Source organism: Rana temporaria, chromosome 6 (assembly GCF_905171775.1).
Source record: "Rana temporaria chromosome 6, aRanTem1.1, whole genome shotgun sequence".
NCBI classification, from domain to species: Eukaryota; Metazoa; Chordata; class Amphibia; order Anura; family Ranidae; genus Rana; species Rana temporaria.
The window spans coordinates 202,675,380-202,696,461 of record NC_053494.1 but is presented as its reverse complement, the minus strand read 5'-3'; the positions used below and the strand labels follow the sequence as shown (position 1 = coordinate 202,696,461).

At 44.9% G+C, this 21,082-nt stretch overlaps 1 protein-coding gene across 1 annotated transcript in view; it reads right to left on the bottom strand.

Moving 5' to 3' along the window:
- Window positions 1–20,400, bottom strand: part of R3HDM1 (R3H domain containing 1) — a 237,368-nt gene extending 216,968 nt beyond the window's left edge. The window contains exon 1 of the mRNA XM_040358102.1: window positions 20,110–20,400. The gene's annotated coding sequence lies outside the window, so the exon portion shown is untranslated. The remainder of the gene's footprint in view (window positions 1–20,109) is intronic.
- Between the last annotated feature and the right edge of the window lie 682 nt (window positions 20,401–21,082).

Genomic DNA, 21,082 nt, shown 5'->3' with positions numbered 1-21,082 from the left:
TAAAAAGGTAAAAAACACATATGCTTCGTGTAATATTCAGCTTCTTTCAAAATTACAACTCTTGCACACATTTATTGATCAACCTACCCACGATAACACCCCCCCCCCCCCCCAAACCACGTGTGCTTTTGTCTCTCTCACCTTAACCAAACTCACGTAAATGGACACAATGCAAAAACTTTGTAAATGAGGCACAAGTCTTATTTTTTAAAGCGGGAGTTCCCCCATTTATTTATTTTTTGACCTTTTCCCCTTAGATGGATGCTCGTTTTGTCTAGGGGAATCGGCTAGTTGTTTTAAAATATGAGCCGTACTTACCGTTTTCGAGATGCATCTTCTTCCGTCGCTTCCGGGTATGGGTCTTCGGGAGCGGGCGTTACTTCTTGATTTGACAGTCTTCCGAGAGGCTTCCGACGGTCGCATCCATCGCGTCACTATTAGCCGAACGTCGGTGCGGCTCTATACTGCGCACCGACGTTCGGCGTCTTTCGGAAAATCGTGACGCGATGGATGCGACCGTCGGAAGCCTCTCGGAAGACTGTCAATCAAAATAGGAACGCCCATTCCCGCAGCCCATACCCGGAAGTGGCAGAGAAGATGCATCTCGTAAACGGTAAGTACGGATCATATTTTAAAACATCTAGCCGATTCCCCTAGACAAAACGAGCATCCATCTAAGGGGAAAAAGTCATATATACGGGTGAACCTCCGCTTTAAGTTTAATATATTTAAGCTCCGGGTTAATATAATCCATTTTTTATTAAGGTATTTTACTTTGTTAATATTTCACTTATTGCATGAAGTTTGGTTTTATTTATTATTCATTGCACATTTGCACTATTGGATACACCGATCATTTGCACTTAGTGCTATATTTTTGGATTATTTCATCTTTATTGCTACCAGTATCAACTCATACCGAACCCCCCCCCTATTTTTAAGGGGTTCTTACATTTATTGACATTTGTTACACAGAGTAATTATTCTTTGATGCACATAGTCATCATCACATTGTGATATTGGATTTTTTTCACTTTTCATGCTTTTATCCACGTTTACATCAAGTTTTAGAATGAGTGCACCAGCACTGGATGGTACTCATTAACCTTCTGTGTTAATTTAATATTATTTATTAATATCACTTTTTTCACCTTCCACATCAGTTCGTTGATGTTGGTGGTTGACATTTGAAGTGGAACACATTTATTACTATTTTTATTTAATTTATTATTACGTATACCAGCAAGCGCCATTACACCCCCTCCTTGTTTCAGTTAATATAATCCAGACTTCATCAACCATCAGTACATCCAACCTTAGGGCAAAAGCCTGGTACACACGATTGGATTTTCTGCGGACAAAGCGTAGGACTTTTTTCTGAAGGGCGTTGGCCGTGAACTTGTCTTGCTTACAAATGGCAAATAATTGTTGGCCAACAAAAACGAAACTATGGTTTTTCCAGCTCTTTAGCACCACCCTTTGGGCAACTTCTGCAAATGCTGCGTTATGGTGAGCATTGCTTCTGACCATGCGCGTTTGTACTTTGGAGTTTCATCTGACGGACTGGTGTACACATGATCGCATAATCCGACAACACACATTTGTTGGCAAACAATTTTAAAGCATGCTATACAACATGTGTTGTTGGATTTTCCGCAGACAATTGTCCGATGGAGGATACAAACGGTCGCATTTTACACCAACAGCCTGTCATCACACAATTTCCGTCGGAAAATCTGATTGTGTGTACGAGGCTTTTTCATGGGTGCTCAACCTGTGGCTCTCCAGCTGTTTCAGAACTACAATTCCCATGAGGCATTGCAAGCTACTGGCTGTTACAAGCATGACTCCCAAAGGCAGAGGCATGATGGGATTTGAAGTTCTGCAACAGCTGGAGAGCCACAGGTTGAGCACCCATGCGTTTAGATGGATAACTTCCAAGATCCAGGCAGCCATTACAAAAATAAATAAAAAATTATAAATAGCAGCGGCAAACCAACTTTTTGAAAATTTTCTAATGACATAAAAGCATGTGAATCAGCTTTTAACAAACATAATGGTCCAATAGGATACTTAAACCTGTATTATACCCAAAAATAAAAATCTTTTAGATATTGCAGCTTACCAATCATTATATGTGGTGGCTGCATTTGTTTTCATCCGCCCCCCCTCCCCCTTCTCACCTGGTGATCTGGCCAGTATAAATCGCATGTCAAATCATCAGAATTTGCACCGTCCTGATCGGTGCAACGCCCCAAAAATTAAAAAAAAATAATTGTTTCTATACTACTTTTTTGGCGATTTTGGGCCACGATTTACATTGACGTCTGTGCAGAAACCCGCACAGATGTCTCTGTAATCGCGGACGAAATCAGGACTGACAAGCAGGAGTAAAATCGTGCGAGTTTAGCTAGCACGGCTTCTCTCCCGCAGCCCAGGGTGAACCTGGGCTTAAAGTGGCTGTAAACCCTCCATACACCCAGTGAAGTGAGCAGCCTCAGATGATACACAGAGATTAACTAAATCTCCCTACATAGGTTTTATATGTATATCTGCTGTCTTCACATTTATATACCGTTTAGAATGTTGAGATCCTGTTAGATTTTCTCTTCCTGGTTAACACAGTGTGAGATGTCTGGGCATACAGCCAAGATAGCTAACATGCTGATTGGAGGAAAGACACACACACCCTCTCCTCATAGGCAGAGACTCTCAGAGCTGTTTTGTAATAGGAGCTACTCTCTGCTACTCTATTTTAGCAACCTCCTTTGACAAAAGATTCAGGCTGCTTTTATCTAAAAAAAGAAATATGTCAGAGTTCAGGAACTGTTCAGAAGACTTAGCTCATTGAAAAGAGAACAAAACACTTCAGATATATGTGCCCAGCTCAAATTTCACGAATCGGGTTCACATTCTCGCCCCCCCCCCCCCGAAAAACAGATAAAAAAAATAACCTGCAAGAGAAAGGCATAATGAGCTAGTATGCATATCATACTAGCTCATTATGTAGGACTTACCTGAGATCGCAGCCCCTAAAGTCCTCCTCGTCCCCCTCCACCGCCATGTCCCCTTGCATCTTCCTGTTATTGCCACTCCGGCGCTATGATTGGCCAGAGCGGCAGGTCCCCGCGCATTTACAAAAATATGGCATTAACCTAAATAATGCCATTAGCAAAAGAGCCACTCTCAGTGCGCCTGCGCCGTAGATATCGGCGCCTGTCATTTTAGTAAATACCTCCTGAACTGTGCAGGTTTAGGAGATATTTCTTGCACCTACAGATAAGCCTTAATCTACGCTTACCTGTAGGTTCAAGATGTGTGGTTGGGTTTACAACCACTTTAAAGGCTAACTCTTGCTGCCTGAAACTTGCCCGACGCTGGGCAGAGATAGTGCAGGTTATTTCTGATCAAGCCCAAATACCTCTTGATGTGCTTGCTGGACGCAATTTATGCTGAAATGCATCCAAAAATACATTAAAGTGGAGTTCCACCCATAAATATAACATTACATCAGTAGTTTTAAAAAATTGTCATTAGTCCTTTACGAAAAAAATTTGTTTTCTTAGATGCCTTCAAAGTGTTGTTGCTAGGCAGACTAGTTAATCTTCCCACTTCCTGCACCTAGGTGCTTAATGCTTCCTAACCTACACCGCACAGACTCCTGGGAATGTAGTGGGTGTAACTTTCCAGGAGTCTGTGCATTCCCCAGTCTCGAAGAATCATGTGACTTGGACAGCACAGGTGCTGAAACTTGATCTGACACTGCTTGTGCAGCACTGAGCATGTGCGAGATTTGCAAGGCTGAAATCCAGGAAGTCATACAGTCTGGCTTCATGATGCCCACACTTAAGATGGCCCCAGTCAATTTCTATTTTATAAAGTGTCTAAATGCTGTAACAACCTAACAAAACGGACCTTAGTTTACAGGCTAACTTTACTAGAATACATTAAGCTTGTGTATTACAGGGGTATTTATATTTAAAAAGTGAAATTGTGGCCAGAACTCCGCTTTAATATTCTGATGTCCAGGTTATAGTACCTAGATTGCCTGATTTTGGCACACACACACACACACACACACACACACACACAGTCTTCTAGGGCAGGGTTTGACAAATTTGCTTGGAATCTAGGAGCCAGCTAAAAAAAAAAAGTTAGGAGCCAGAAAACACGCCCGCTCGCGCACAGAAGCATACGTGACCAGCGCCCACATATGTAAACGGTATTCAAACCACACATGTGAGGTATCGCTGCGATTGGTAGAGCGAGAGCAATAATTCTAGCTCTAGACCTCCTCTGTAACTTAAAAATGTAACCTGTAGAAGTTTTTAAATGTCGCCTATGGAGATTTTAAAGGGTAAAAGTTTTTTCACTCGATAAACTAGGGCTGTTTGGTTTTATTTTGCTCTACGTTTCTTTTTTACCGTTTTTTTTTTTTTTTTCTATCATGTTCAATGCAAGAGTGGATGGTTAGCTATTCTTTTCAACTCTACAACGTACAAGCACTTTTCCCCTCGTCCAAAGAAAAAAAAAAAAAAAAGGCCAACGCCACACCTGTATTTATGTGCATGGTACATTACTGAACACAGACCTGTCCTTATCTTCCTCAACGCAATAAAACACACAACCCCCCCCCCCCCCCCCCGCCTTGCGCTTAGGTAGAGAGCTCAGGAAGTTATCAGCAAGATTTTTCTAACAAATCACCCAACATGTGTTTATTTTTATTTTATTTATTCAATAAGAACTAAAAACACCCAACACCACACCAAACAAAAAAACACTATATTTTAACAAGTATGACAGAACAAAACAAAAAAAAAGGGGGGGGAACACAAATTTGTGTTGTAAAGGTTTGTTTTAGATTTTCTACATAGGTTCCTTTAAAGCGGAGGTCAGGTCTAAAAAAAAAAAAAAAATAAAAAATAAAAGTCACCGGCTACTAACACTGTAGCTGCTGACTTTTAACAGGGACACTTACCTGTCCAGGGTGCCTGCGATGAGGGCAGCCGAAGCCGAGCAAACGCTCAGGTCTTGGCTGCTCCGCCACCATCCTCGGTGAGGGAATCAGGAAGTGAAGCCTTGCGGCTTCACCGCCCGATTCCCTACTGCTCATGCGTGAGCCGCGCGACATGAATGGGTGATGTCTCCTGGGACACACACACACACAAGGTCCCAGAAGACACCGCGCCCCCATTCCACAGGAGGCAGCCGAGGAGCAGAAGAAAGAAGACGGCCTGTGGATCAGGAAGTGGCAGATTAGCAACAGGCACTTCAGGTATGTATACTTTTTTTTTTTAGCATTTTAGAATTTTGACTTTCTTGGTGGAGCTCCACTTTAAGCTAGTGCATTGTTGGTTCACTTACCTTTTCCTTCGATTCCCCTTCTAAATTTGTTTTTTCCTTTGTCTTAAATTCTCACTTCCTGTTCCTCCTCAGTAAGCTGTTCTGGCTGACAAACCCCCAGCCAGAGCGGCTCAGATGATGGGGGGCAAGTTTACTGAGGAGGAACAGGAAGTGAGAAATTCAGACTAAGAAAAAAAAAAAACATTTAAAAAAGGGAAATCAAAGGAAAAGGTAAATGAACCAACAATGCACTAGCTTAAAGCAGAGGTTCACCCTAAAAATCATCTATATACCATTACATCCAGCATACTGCTGACATCTACAGTATGCTGGTATTTTTTTTTCGCTGTACTTACCGTCTTATAGTTCTTTCCACCCGGCTCTGAGTTCTCACTCCCGCGGGGAATAGGCGTTCCTATGAAGAGGCGTAGAGGATTGACGTGCGGGTAAGGTGCGTCACGCGTTCCGAAAATATCCGAACTGGGACTCTGCTTTTTTTACGGCGCCTGCGCAGTCAGCTCTATACGGCAGGCGCAGGATAGAGCCGAGTCCTAAATCGTATATTTTTGGAACGCTTGACGCGCCTTACCCGCACGTCAATCATCTACGCATCTTCATAGGAACGCCTAAGGCGCATCACGCGTTCCAAAAATATACGAACTAGGACTTGGCTCTATACAGCGCCTGCGCCTGCCGTATAGAGCCGACTGCGCAGGCGCCGTAAAAAAAGCAGAGTCCCAGTTCGGATATTTTCGGAACGTGTGACGCTCCTTACCCGCACGTCAATCATCTACGCATCTTCACAGGAACAGAAGCTGGGTGAAAAGAACTACAAGAAGGTATGTGCAGCGAAAAAAATATATATATACACAGCAGCATACTGTAGATGTCAGCAGTATGCTGGATGTAACGGTATATAATTGTTTTAGGGTGAACCTCCGCTTTAAAGAAACCTATTTAGAAAATAAAAAAAAAAAACCTTCACAACCCCTTTAAAGGAAATCGGTCATGAATGGAATATGTAAAATGCCATGCCACTGCCAACCCATTCTGAAAATGCAAAATGCCTGGCTCTCAGAGTCCACGGACCTTGGAACATTACAAGACTCGGATGCGCTTCCCAATTTCATTGTTCCTAGTCTGATCAGGAAGTGTTGAAGTCAGATACAGCCAGGCAGCTAGCATTTTAGGAAGTAGGCCAGCAATGGCCGCACTGAATATTTCTTTATGACCGGTGTCCTTAAACCCTGCGGGGAAATGACATGCCATTATCCGCCAATACAGTCACTCATGGATAAGGTTACATGGCCACATACTACACATACTGATGAAATGTCCTCTACACATGCAAGGCCTGAAGCAGAGACATTGCAGAGATGCAGAAGCCAAGTAAAGTTGTCACAGCGGTCACCAAATCACATCACATTACAGCTCAGGCAGGACAATTACATTCCCAGACAGATGGACACATCTATGCAGATTTCAGCAATCAGAGATACATAATCGAGCCAGCAGGAACTGTTATGGGTTCTGATAAAATATGCATCTTTCAACAGCAATAGTAGTGGTTCCAAAAAGATGGACTCCAGAGGCACCACCAATGATGGCGGGATCAGGTTTTTATTTTAATAATTTAAATAAAAAAACAGCCTGCACTCACTGGTTCTAGACAAGGGAAGGTCTGGACAGCCGCACTCCAATAAAAATGCCTTTATTGTGCAAAATAACAAAAGTACAAACCACAGCAGTGTACGGGATAAAAAACTGACGCATTTCACTCTCAACGGTGCTTAGTCACTGATGTCGGAGGGCTACCATTATTCTGAGCCCAGGTTCCCCTGGACCCACCCCCAGGCTGTGATTGGAGAAGTAGCACAGTAATGAGCTCATCTCTGTCACTCTGCTTTGCCCTCCTATCAACATGCTTTTTGTTAGCAGATGAACGCATTGGCTTTTTATGCTGCATCTTCCTTGCACCCTCCAGCTCTGATGTACAAGAACTGATAGCAGGTCACACAAGGTACCAACGCTGTATGCATTCAATACATTTAAAGTGGTTGTAAACCCACTTTTTTTACTTTTGCCTACAGGTAAGCCTATAATAAGGCTTACCTGTAGGTATAAAGAATATCTCCTAAACCTGTACGGTTTAGGACAGATATGCAATTAGCGGACCTCCAGCTGTTGCAGAACTACAAGTCCCATGAGGCATAGCAAGACTGACAGCCACAAGCATGTCACCCAGAGGCAGAGGTATGATGGGACTTGTAGTTTTGCAACAGCTGGAGGTCCACTAATTGCATAGCCCTGGTTTAGGAGATATTCCCCTCGCAATGCGCCGCTGATTGCAGCGGCGCATTGCGCAGGGGGGATCCTCGGCTGAAGGGCCGGTGTAGTGTCACAGTCTGCGGAAGTCACGTGGCGGCCAACTGCGCATGCGCAATGCGTTCCAAACGCAAGTGCGATGCGTTCCAATAGATTTACGACAGTACACACCAGCGAACCCGGCATTCGGGGCGACGTGGATTTAGAGGAAAGTGGCCAGTCGGCCTCACTTCGCTCGGACGGCTCGCTCTGCCTCCTGGCTCTTTTTTTAATATCCTCCAATCTATGAGGATGTTAAGGAAAGAGCCTGGATGCCGACCGAGGTTTCACTGGTGTGTACCGTCGTGAATCCATTGGAACGCATCGCACTTGCGTTTGGAACGCATGCGCAGTTGGCCCCCACATGACTTCCGCAGCATTCTACGATAGGCAGCAGACTGTGACAATACACCGGCCCCGCCGACCCATGCCGGAAAGGAAATATCCCGCGCGTGACATCATCGCCGCTCCGCCGATACCCGGTAGACACGCTCGGCGTGGACCAGGTAAGTTACCTACCTTGTTCCGAGGTAAGCATTTCATAATGAGCGAATAAGCGGTGCATACTAGCTTATTATGGCTTTTTCCTTGCAGGTGTAAAAAAAAAAAAAATTAATTATATGCGGGTTCACAACCGCTTTAATGATGATTACAGGACTAGATTAATTGATATATTTTATATGTGCCTGGAGGAGTTCACTTCCAATGTGGCAAATTTTCTTGCAAAAGGACTAAAAATAAATAAATAAAATATATATATATGCCTAGACACCAATAACCTTATTACAGGATTTATATATTGCCAACAGTTTGCACAGCGCTTTACATGAGGCTAGACAGTACAAATCAGAGGGCCCGGCTCACTAGAGCTTACAATCTAAAAAAACTTACAATATTTGTACTCTTTTCCCCCCCATATGTCCGGCCACAACCCACTAGACTCCCCAACCAAGCTCTTTAATACTAAACAGTTTTATGATTTGAGACACAACCCAAGTACATTAAAAGTATTCCTCCAACCCGCTTCTATAACATCCTATAGAAAAGCTCCTTGTGCAACAAGTACTGACTAGAAAGGGTTAAGTGTACCTGTAAACTGGGACCTCAGAATAGCTCAACATATGTTGACCTGAACACATTACAGCCGACTCCTCGCCGTGGCTCAGACCTTCCACGCTGCATCCAGTTTAGAGGTGGCGCTGCACTGCAAGCTCTCTTCTCTTTCATCACAAACTGGCTCCAGTGATGTGGTCAGTGCCCATGTGAAAAGACAGGCAGCACTACAGCTGAAGGCAGGCCTACAATGAAACCTAAAGACCCTGCACACTCTACACCCGTGCAAAGCACAATAGGGCGTTATTAACACAACTCGAGCGAAGAAAGAGCCAGCAGCATGATATTCATTCCACGGCCCTGCTAGAAAAGCTTTGTGAGTGGCACCAGGTACACAACAGGCATTGTCTCTTCCACTGACCCGAGATTACCCAAATATAGGCTTAAAACACGTGCCTTCTACAACTCAAAAAAAAAGGTATGGGAGGCGGATCATGAGCCAAGTTTTTTTTGCTCGGCTTTTCTGCTCCTAAAACAGAGTAACGCAAGTCTTTCTAGCATTAAGTAATGTGTTATTTGTGAAACCGGTTCCATGACAGCGACAGGCTCTGGTGGCAGAGGCCTGCGATCAGCAACATCCTTTTATATGCAAGTCATCCCAGCAACTCAATTTAGGAGACATAGGGCCAGATTCAGAAAGATCAGCGGATCTTTCTGCTGGTGTAACGCAACTCATTTACGTTACGCCGCCGCAAGTTTTTCAGGCAAGTGCTGTATTCACAAAGCACTTGCCTATAAAGTTGCGGCGGCGTAGCGTAAATTACCCGGCGGAATTCAAATTCGGCGTTTAGGTGGCGTGTATCATTTAAATGATGCGTGTCCCCTCACGGAGCGAACTGCGCCGGCCGCGACTGAATCCCGTTGCGCATTGCTCCAAATGACGTTGGCAAATAGTCATGCTTTCGACGTCCACCCGTATTCGACAACGACTTACACAAACGACAAAAAATTCAAATTGTCGCGGGAACGACGGTCATACTTAACATTGGCTGCGCCTCATAGACCCAGGGGTAACTATACGCCGGAAAAAGCTGAACAAAATAAAAAGGCGCTGGGCGGTTGTTAGTTTCTGAATCGGCGCAACTCCTCATTTGCATATTCATCACGTAAATAATACGGAAGCGCCACCTAGCGGCCGGCCTGGAATTACAGCCTAAGATCCGACGGTGTAAGACACTTACACCTGTCGGATCTTAGGGATATCTATGCGTAACGGATTCTCTGAATCAGGCGCATAGATACGACCGGCGGAACTCAGAGATACGACGGCTTATCAGGAGATACGCCGTCGTATCTCTTTCTGAATCTGGCCCAGAGAAAATGAAAGAAGGGGAGGGAGAGGGCAACATCAAGAAAAAAAAAAAAAAATTGGGCACAGGGTACGCCCTGGTACACAAGAAGCTGGTCCCCGATAAACACTTTGGAAAGCACATGAGACTTTTTTTTTTTTTTTTTTTTTTTTTAAAGGTTTCCACCCTTGCAGAAGAAGCACTGATCACATAAAGCCCTCCTCAATTACTTGGAATAAAATAAATTGGGTTTCATGGACCTCTACGATTCCTCCAGAGGTTTCTGAAAGTTCCTTCAGTAGGTTGACCTGTAGAAAAGTGCCTGAATAGTTCTGGGGCCCATGCTACTTAGTGTCCAGTGGCATGACACCAATAATCTTTTTAGCTATAGTTACTTGAATTGTTACCACATGCATAAAAGGCTATTCTTCGCCCTGGCTGCCAATGCCAGGGGAGCACCATGCCAGGGGGGGGGGGGGGGCGTCATTCTTCCTTACCATAACAAGCGGGGCCCACCATTCTTTCCCCCCCAGCCGCCATGGCAAGGGGGGGCCACTATTCTTTCCCCCCCCCCGGCCGCCATGGCAAGGGAGGCCACCATTATTTTTTCCCCCCCAGCCGCCATGGCAAGGGGGGGCCACCATTCTTTTTTCCCCCCCAGCCGCCATGGCAAGGGGGGCCACGGCCTTTTATGTATGTGGTAAAAATTCAAGTAACTATAGCTAAAAAGATTATTGGTGTCATGCCACTGGACACCAAGTAGCATGGGCCCCAGAACTATTCAGGCACTTTTCTACAGGTCAACCTACTCAAAGAACTTTCAGAAACCTCTGGAGGAATCGTAGAGGTCCACGAAAACCCAATTTATTTTATTCCAAGTAAGGGGGGGGGGGCACCATTCTTCCCCCCCCCCCGGCCACCATGGCAAGGGGGGCCACCATTCTTTTTTCCCCCCCGGCCACCATGGCAAGAGGGGCCACCATGGCAAGGGGGGGGGGCAACCATTCTTCCCCTTGAGCATCAATGTAAAGGGAATTCTTCCCACTGAGCGCCAATAGAAGAGGCATTTTGTTTGCACACAGACGCTTGACGAATTGATTTTAACTTTTCCCAAAGACATACAAAATTATTTCAAGGACTCCTCTGGGGTTTAACGGTTAAGAAAGGCTGCCCTAGGCAATATATATCATCATCAATACTGTGACATCTGTTAGCAATTTTTCAGCAGCAAAAGAAAAAATAAATAAAGCAGCCAGTGGGGTCAATAGAGGGAACGACCACCAAAAATATAACTAATTAGTCTTCATTTAGAACTTTAATATGCCATATTTATAAGGGCCTTATATCAGAGATATAAAACTTTGTTGCTTGGGGTCACTTGGGAACCCCTCCGCCCAAGAAAAGCCCTTCCCTGCAACCAAGTTTAGGTGGTAGTAAAGCCTGCATTGTGATTATGTTTACCTACAGGTAAGCCAATAATAAGAAGACCTACAGGTAAACCTTATTTATAGGCAAGATGAATATCTCCTAAACATGCACCATTTAGATATTCACCCTGGATTCAGTCGGTGACATCAACACATGCACTCTGAAGGTGTGATATACCTTGCCAGAACTTCAGAGCTTTGTGCCGGGACCAAAGAATCAAGCGCACACGCACGGAAGTGACATCATAGCGGCTCCGGCTAATCACAGAGCCCGAGTGTGCGAACCCAGAAGAACGGCTGGGGGAAGATGACAGCCCTCAGCAGTGACAGAGCGCTGCATACTACCACATTATGCAATTGGCTTACAGCAGTTCATAACCGCTTTAAAGTACACAAATCATAAAAAGAAAACATAAAAGAACAAAAAAAGTAGGTTGGCACTACTGAAAATGCTAGTACACTGGCTTCATGCATCGACATTTCTTTCTAAATTGCTAACCTGGAGCAAGTATAGAGATGTGAAATTCTGATACTTCTCTTACCATCATAGCATTCATGTTCTGGAAATCTGACAGTTATCATTTGCAGCATTATTTGTTCTGGGTCCGTGACTCAAAAGTATACATTAATAAAATGTAAATTTTTATCAATAATAAATGTTTATAACACCCATACACAATGGACAGCAAGCATTTTCTAAGAGGACGTCAATGGTAGCCCCCCCATACTCGATGTCAATTTATAACAATTAAATTATACGGTTTTAAAAAAATAATATAACCCCAATATATATATATTTTTTTTAAAACCCTATAATTTAATTGTTCTCAGTTGTCTGCAGCTCACAAGGCTGTTTTAATTTGTGCCCCTGCAGCTCAGCGGGTGCATGTCTGTGTAGTCAGCTACAAGCCATTGGAGTTGGACAGTCCTAATGCAACAACCACATTGAAAAGCAGGGCTACAAATGGGTCAATCAAGGTGAATGTTCCATCGCCTTGGTTCCCAACCCGCAGCCCACTCTGTAAATCCTGAAAAATGCCCCAAGTCTCCAACAACTCCTATAGCATGTTTTCTTTGGTCTTTGATCATCACGTGCAACACGCAAGAAGTTTCTGACTACATCCTCTAGCATGTTAACTAGGATATTATGTGTGGCCCTTTGGTGATGTCATGAGCAATACTTGAGGCCCCTGATAAAAAGAAAATTGACGACCACTGATCTAGTGCGTTTTGCCTTGGCACATTAACTTGAACTGCAGTGTCCTGAAGTGACAGCATTGCACCTTAACAGACTCATGCTAAAGCATTGTTGTCACCCTAAGGGTCCTTTAACACGTTTGGTCGGTTTTTTCATACATCCGTTTTACGGACTGCAATGCTTTCCAAAGGGATAGTGTACGTTAGCGGATGAGCATCCGCTAACATCCGTCTCCGTTAAGCTCCGTTTTTTTGAACGGAAGAAAACCCTATTTTTCTTCCGTCAAAAAAACGGAACGGACGAAAAAAGGATGTTAGCGGACGATCCGTTTAACATACGATCTGCTAACATCTGTTTTTCATCAAAATATGTAATAAAAATAAAGTTCTAAAAAAAACAAAAAAACAAAAAAAAAAACACACGGGATGAAAAAAAAACTGGATGAAAAAAAACGGATCAACTGATGATAAAAAACTGATCTAAAAAACGGTCCGCACGTGTGAAAGGACCCCAAGACAGCCAGCTATTTTCAACCAGGGTTCCTCCAGAGGTTGCTAGGGGTTCCTTGAGCTTGACTGACCTCCCATCTGCTGGTGTCAGCATCGTTCCTTGGCCAACGCCACTTGACATAGGTAGCAGCATGACACCACCTCATCCTTTTAGATGTCTGTAATGGTGACCACTAGGGCTGCAACTAACGATTATTTTCATAATCGATTAGTTGGCCTATTATTGTTTCAATTGATTAATCGGTTAATAACCTTAAAAAAAAAAAAATTACATTTTGCTGCGATTTGCATTTTCTATATTTTTTTTGGCCAATTTATTGTTGGGCAGATTAGAAAACACAAATTGCCACAATGTTTTTCTGCAGCTTCTCCATTGAAGTATATAGAAGCAAAAAAAAAAACAAAATAGCACAGTTTTTTGTAACGAAAAAGTCCTTGCCCTTTCCAAATACACAGCAGCTGAAAAAAATCATGGATGTGAAACCATGTAAATGAACGTAGTGTGTTTCTGCAAAAAACAGGAGGTGTGACCCAGGCCTGAGATGTTTAGTAACATAATGGGGTTAAAAAAAATAAAATTAGTACAAAAAGAGCAAATAATCGCTACTGTAAGGGGTTCATTTTTTACTGTGGGACAGTGAAAGTAATATTTACAGTAGAGATTTGCTCTTTTTGTACTATAAAGGGCTAATATTTTTATTTGTTTAACCCCTTTATGTTACTGGCCGATTAATCGATTATGAAATTAATCGATTATCATTTTCATAATCGATTAGTTGTCGATTAACCACTTGCCGACCTCCTAATGTACATATACGTCAGCAGAATGGCACGGACAGGCACATGTACGTACCTGTACGTCCTCTGCTTGACGTGGGTGGGGGGTCCGATCGGGACCCCCCCTGCTACATGTGGCGGTCGGTAAGCCTCGGGGAGCGATCCGGGACGACGGCGCGGCTATTCGTTTATAGCCGGCCTGTCGCGATCGCTCCCCGGAGCTTTAGAACGGGGAGAGCCGTATGTAAACACAGCTTCCCCGTGCTTCACTATGGCGGCGCATCGATCGAGTGATCCCTTTTATTAGGGAGACTCGGATCGATGTCAGTCCTACAGCCACACCCCCCTACAGTAGTAAACACACACTAAACACTAAATGTTACTACTCCCAAACTGCAACTGTCATTTTCACAATAAAGAATGCAATTTAAATGCATTTTTTGCTGTGAAAATGACAATGGTCCCAAAAATGTGTCACAATTGTCCGAAGTGTCCGCCATAATGTCCCAGTCACGGAAAAAAAAAAAAAAAAAAAAAAAAAAAAAAAAAAAAAAAAAAAAAAAAAAAAAAAAAAATCGCTGATCGCCGCCATTAGTAGTAAAAAAAATAAAAATGCAATAAAACTATCCCCTATTTTGTAAACGCTATAAATTTTGCGCAAACCAATCGATAAATGCTTATTGCGATTTTTTTTACTAAAAATATGTAGAAGAATACGTATCGGCCTAAACGGAGGGAAAAAAAAATTATATATGTTTTTGGGGGATATTTATTATAGCAAAAAGTAAAAAATATTGAATTTTTTTCAAAATTGTCGCTCTATTTTTGTTTATAGCGCAAAAAATAAAAACCGCAGAGGTGATTAAATACCACCAAAAGAAAGCTCTATTTGTGGGGAAAAAAAGGACGTCAATTTTGTTTGGGAGCCACGTCGCACGACCGCGCAATTGTCTGTTAAAGCGACGCAGTCCCTAACTGTAAAAACCCCTTGGGTCTTGGGGCAACATATTGGTCCGGGGCTTAAGTGGTTAATCGATTAGTTGTTTCGGCCCTAGTGGCCACCACTGTAAGGGTTGCCTTCTTTCTACTGACCATCAACGTAAGCAATAATTTTCTCATATACTCCCAATTAATACGTTTTAGCCAGGGTTCGAGACCAGAATTCTTTTTTAGGGATTCCTGTGGGGTAAAAAGGTTGAGAAAGGCTCCTCTAAGTGCTGAAGTTCCAGGGAAAGAGATACTGGTCAAATCAACAACAGGACCAAAACAAAAACCGGCATTGAAAAAAGATTAAACACCGAAAATAGGTAAGAAATGGTAAGCTATCATTGCACAAATATTTTTGTCTAAGCGGCCATTTAGATCTAGGCATGTGGGTAGAGGTGCAGTTTTTGTACTTTTAGGCAGATGCGTTCTCAGACATCAACGTTGATTTTGTTTTAGCACCGACATGCATTAATAATGCATTATTTTCTTGAATTTAGGATTTAGAGTAAAAAGAGTCAACTGTCGAAGACCAGCATGGTAAGTTGTTTGAGCAGGGCAGCATATATGCATGTGGCCGGCGCCAAGAGGTTAAGGCCTTATTCACACAGGTCTATTAGAAGGCCGTGTTGGCCCACATTTATAGCGATTTTATCTTTCAGTCAATTTGCACATCAATTATACTATTTTGGTTATTTATACATTTAACCACTTACACCATTCTATGCTATTGGAGTGCAACACCATCTCTTGTTCCCCCCCCCCCCCCCCAATGATGCACGGGTGTTGCCACTCAAGTTAATTGGGATGCAGCAGCTGCATGGACAAAGCCCAATTTGACAGCCATGTGGGTGTGGCTGCACGGCCCTGAACACACACTGCATGCATCTGGGGTCACACACCCGCACAGCTGTTAAGTTGGGAGCAGCTGCTGCACCAATGCTGATGCTGCATTGCGATTGACATTAATGGGACTGACTGCACAAGAATGCATGGCACACCTGCGCAGCCCCATGCCAGGTAACTCAGCGCTTGAAGGGGCACAAGCTTAAAGGATCATCTGCAGAACATGTTACAACTGTGTTTAGGGTCCAACATGTTGGAGCTGGCGGTCCGCTCACCCCCTCCATTGTAAAAGCAGGTGGTGGTTTCTCAACACAGTTAATTCAAAATCTGCAAAGCTCAGCCCACACAGGCGCATCATTCATTAAAGATAGAAGTACAAGTTCGTATTCCACCACAGCAGACCGATTGTAGCCCTCCATGAACTGAGAGGGTGCTGATCAGCACCCTTGTAGTTCATTCACAAGCCCTGCAGCCTTTTAACAGAAAGCCTGAAGGTCTTGTCTACAGGAGCCTGACATTGCACCCCGATTCACTTCTCCTAGATGAAGTGCTATGCAGACTGGGGGGGTTGAAGCATTTTTTGCAAAAATATGTGCATTTGTTATTTTTTTCCCCTAAAGAGTAAACTCGGCCTTTAAAAGTGCACTCAAATCCTAGCTTAACTTAAACTTGCCCCACACCCCAATTCCAAATCCTTTATACCGACTACCCTGTAGAGATAAGATGTCTATACTTACCTAGTCTAATGCGCTCTGGTCAGGTCACATGATCTCTCCAGCGGCCGACTTCAGGGAAGAAGGGATAGTGGTGGCAACGGCTGCATTGCCTATGCAGCGACACCACCTATAGGCTTTACTATTGGACAACCATTATCAGCTGTCCATCCTCTCCTCTAAAGCCGGCACTGGGAGGCAATCATGTGATCGGACCTGAGAACAGATAAATACAGACATCTTTCCTCCACAGGGCAGCTAGGGATAAGAATGGGGGTGGGAGCAGGTTTCAGTTTAGACAGGATTTGACTGGACTTCCAATTTGTAAACCTACGTGAAGGCCTAACAATTGGCACCACAAGAATGGCGCGATTTTGTGCACACACACACGCCACATTAGGGCGAATGTGAGGTAAGGAATATTTTCCTTCACTGTATGCCGATAATGTGCCATTAGGCCCCCCACCCCTCCTCTCTTGGTAAATGGGTTGGCGTTTGGGGCTTCCTGATGTTGTTCCGGCTAGGCCTGCACCCTCTTCTGTTAGTGAACTGGGTGACGTCTGGGGCTCCCAATGATGTGCCGCTAGGGCCATCCCCATATTATAAATTATTATTATTATTATTATTAATAATAATAATAGGGATGGCTTTAGCGGCACATCATTGGGAGCCCCAGACGTCACCCAGTTCACAAATAGAAGAGGGGTATGCACCTGGGTAAGGAAAAAACACAACTACTTGGTGGGCCCCTGAGGGCCATATGATGAGTGCCAAAGGGGCCACAGCTCAGGTGCCAGGGCTTCAAGGACTCCAGATAATACAGGTGTAAAGCGCTGCACTGAACTTGTCACCGCATTCTGCCATCTTTAAGGTGGACCTTCACCCATTTGCGTGACTTGGCTTCGCTGCAGCCCGCCCACCCTACGCTCATTCTATATCATTCACCTAGATCAGGGGTCTCCAAACTTTTCAAACAAAGGGCCAGTTTATTGTCCTACAGAATTTAGGAGGGCCGAATTGTGGCCAGTGGGCGCAGAAAAAGTCCCAGGCCCAGCATCAGTGAGAATAAATATGGCCTCAGGGTGGGTGGTCAGGAGGAGGAGTAGTGCTCCCATCAGTAGGAGGAATATTATCCCATCATTGGTATAAGTGGAAGAGATAGTGCCCCCTTGTTGGTGTCAGTGGGAGGAACAGCGCCTCATATCAGTGGGAGAATTAGTGCCCCAAGGGCCGGATAAAGGCTAGCAAAGGGCCACAGTTTGGAGACCTGACCTAGATGAAGGACATTTGTGCCCCTGGCACTATGCAACATATCCCAGGAGGCACCGGGAGCTCCGAATGTCACCTCATTCACTAATCGAAGACAGGGCGGACCTAGCAGCACATCATTGGGAGGCAAAAGGAGCCCCAAAAGGTAACCCCATTCATTGATTCGCCCTTTAGATTGTAAGCTCCATGAGCAGGGCCCTCCTATTGCCTCTGTACTGAACTGTATTGCACTGTCCCCCTTTTTATTGTAAAGCACCATATAAACTGTTGGCGCTATATAAATCCTGAATAATAATGATAATGGAGGGGGCGGGCCTAGTGCAACATCAGGAGGCACTGGGAGCCCGAAACATCACCCCATTCACTAACAGAAAAGGGGGGGGAAGCCTAGCAGTACCCAAACGTCATCCCATTCACTAATAGAGGAGGGGGTGGGCCTAGCGGCATGTCCTCCGGAGGCACCAGGAGCCCCATACGCCAACCCATTTACTAATAGAAGGGGCAGACCAAGCTACATGTCACTGGGAGCCCCAAATATCACCCCACTCACTAATAGAGGGGGGGGCAGCCTAGCGGCACACCATTGGTAGACTGCACCAAAACCCGTAAAAGCCGTCACCGCCTTCCTATGATAAAGAAGCATGGTGGCGTAGGACACAGCAGGGGCTGCAACAAAGGACAACGCTGGATCCTCTGTGTGAGCATCTCAACACGGGAGAAGAAAATTATTATTATTATTATTATTATTATTATTATTTCTTATCCCGTGTTGAGATGCTCACGCATACAGAGGATCCAGCGTTGTCCTTCGTTGCAGCCCCTGCTGCGTCCTACGCCACCATGCTCCTTAATCATAGGAAGACAGTGACGGCTTTTAGCGCAGCCGACCGATAATGTTCCATTAGGCCCCTCCTCTCTTGGTAAATGGGTTGGCGTTTAGGGCTTCCTGATGTTGTTCTGGCTAGGCCTGCCCCCTGTTCTGTTAATGAACTGGGTGACGTCTGGGGCTCCCAATGATGTGCCGCTAGGGCCATCCCCATATTATTATTATTATTATTATTATTATTATTATTATTATGGGCCTCGCCACCATGCTCCTTTATCATAGGGAGACAGTGAAGGCTTTTACGGGTTTTGGCGCAGCCTACCGATAATGTGGCACTATGCCCCCCACCCCTCCTTTCTTAGTAAATGGGTTGGCGTTAAGGGCTTCCTGATGTTGTTCCCGCTAGGCCTGCCCCCTCTTCTGTTAGTGAACTGGGTGACGTCTGGGGCTCCCAATGATGTGCCGCTAGAGCCATCCCTATTATTATTATTATTATTAGGGATGGCTCTAGCGGCACATCATTGGGAGCCCCAGACGTCACCCAGTTCACTAACAGAAGAGGGGGCAGGCCTAGCGGGAACAACATCAGGAAGCCCTTAACGCCAACCCATTTACTAAGAGAGGAGGGGCGGGGGGCATAGTGCCACATTATCGGTAGGCTGCGCCAAAACCCGTAAAAGCCTTCACTGTCTCCCTATGATAAAGGGAGACATAATAATAATTGGGGGGGGGACTCTCTTTAAAAGGGCGTCCCCTTCCTCTGGGTGGGTGGGGGCGGCAGTGATATACACAGCAAAACCTCCTCCCGCTACCACCGCAAAGCCCCACTAACTCCTGAGCGTTGCAAAATTGCATGAAAAACGGACAAACACATTTCGCTCTTGCAGTGACATTTATTCTTAACGCCACCCCCCAAACACGCCCAGCAGACGCACATTTTGTCGCACGTCAAATAATGGTGCAGGATCTTCTTTGTCGCACATACATGGGCCACTATGCTGTGGTGCAAGGCGCAGATGTAAAATGGGGGCCTGAAGGATAATCGGATGCCGATTTGGGGTTACCATGGACACCTGTCTTTCCTATTCTGATAGATCTGCCCCCCCCCCCCACCAACAACAGGCATCAGCTGCCAATCACTGAGCATGATACAAAGCAGGGGGGGGGGCACAATTAATTTATTGGTTGATATCTGACAGGTGTGTGTGGGGCCCCCACCAATCAGTACATGGTGTGCCAGTCCTCATTCATCAGCCATTTTTAAAGGCCCCCCCCCAATAAGGAGGCAGCTCTGTACACACCAGGCCCTCCATCATAGATCATAAATGAATATAAGACTCTGCTGCATGGGGCCCCTGGGGGCCACAGGGTACCTCTCCTTAAAGGATCCCTCCCCCACCAGTGATATTGCACCCCTGTCAGTGTTATAGATGAATAAAGAGCACTCTTACCGGCTCCCAGGTTGTCACAGAGAAGGAAAGGATGAGCTGCAGGGGAGCAGGGCCCGGCGGAGGAGAGCAGCTGCTAACGCCTCATTAAAAATTGTTCATTACAAATAAATAAATAAAAATAGATATAGAAGAGGGGGAGACAGGCTGGGAGAGAGAGAGAGAAATGGAGGGGGGGAGGAGGATATGAGGCAGGGGACGCGCTGCGCGCACACCGAGCACAGGCTTGAAGCGGTGGGGAGGGAGAAAAAACGGGGGCGCGCCCCCTGGTTATAGCAAGGGCAGCGGCGCGTACACGCCTTTAGAATTCACCCGTCCGCTTCACAGCTGAAAAAAAAAAAGGGGGAGCCCGGCTGAGCCAATCGGAGGCGCGGCGAGGCGGGGCCGCTGAGGCCCGCTGTATCGACCTATCAAGGTGCGACGGAAAGAGGAAAGGGCTTTTGACAGAACACCGGAGCAGCGGTGAAAGACGTCTTAGCCAATGGGAACGGAGGAGGGGGGGGGATAAGGCCAATCAAGCGACAGTGGGGGGGAAATTAGCCAATCTCCGTGGCGATAACATGAACGCAATCCAATCACAGCTAGAGAAATATGGGAGCCGGCCAATGAGCTGGCAGAAAGGAGCCTCCTCATGTTACAGTGAAGAGGGGGGGTTAATGTGTCAGGACCATGTAAATAAACAGGAGACGAGTCTCCTCAGAGAGAATGACCAAACCTTCCTGTCAGCACCATTCATTACAACAATGTATATAGTAACAATCCTAATAAATGAATAATAATAAATAAATAATGTTTACCAAAGAAAGCATTACTCTGGGAATTACACATAGTGGTAAATTTACCTACTGGGCACTTTTACACTTTGATAATTGTGCGGTCATACAGCAAATTAATGAATTTGTATCATTTTTTGTATATTTTTTTTCACACAAATAGAGCTTTATTTTGGAGGTATTTAAAGGAGTTGTAAAGAATT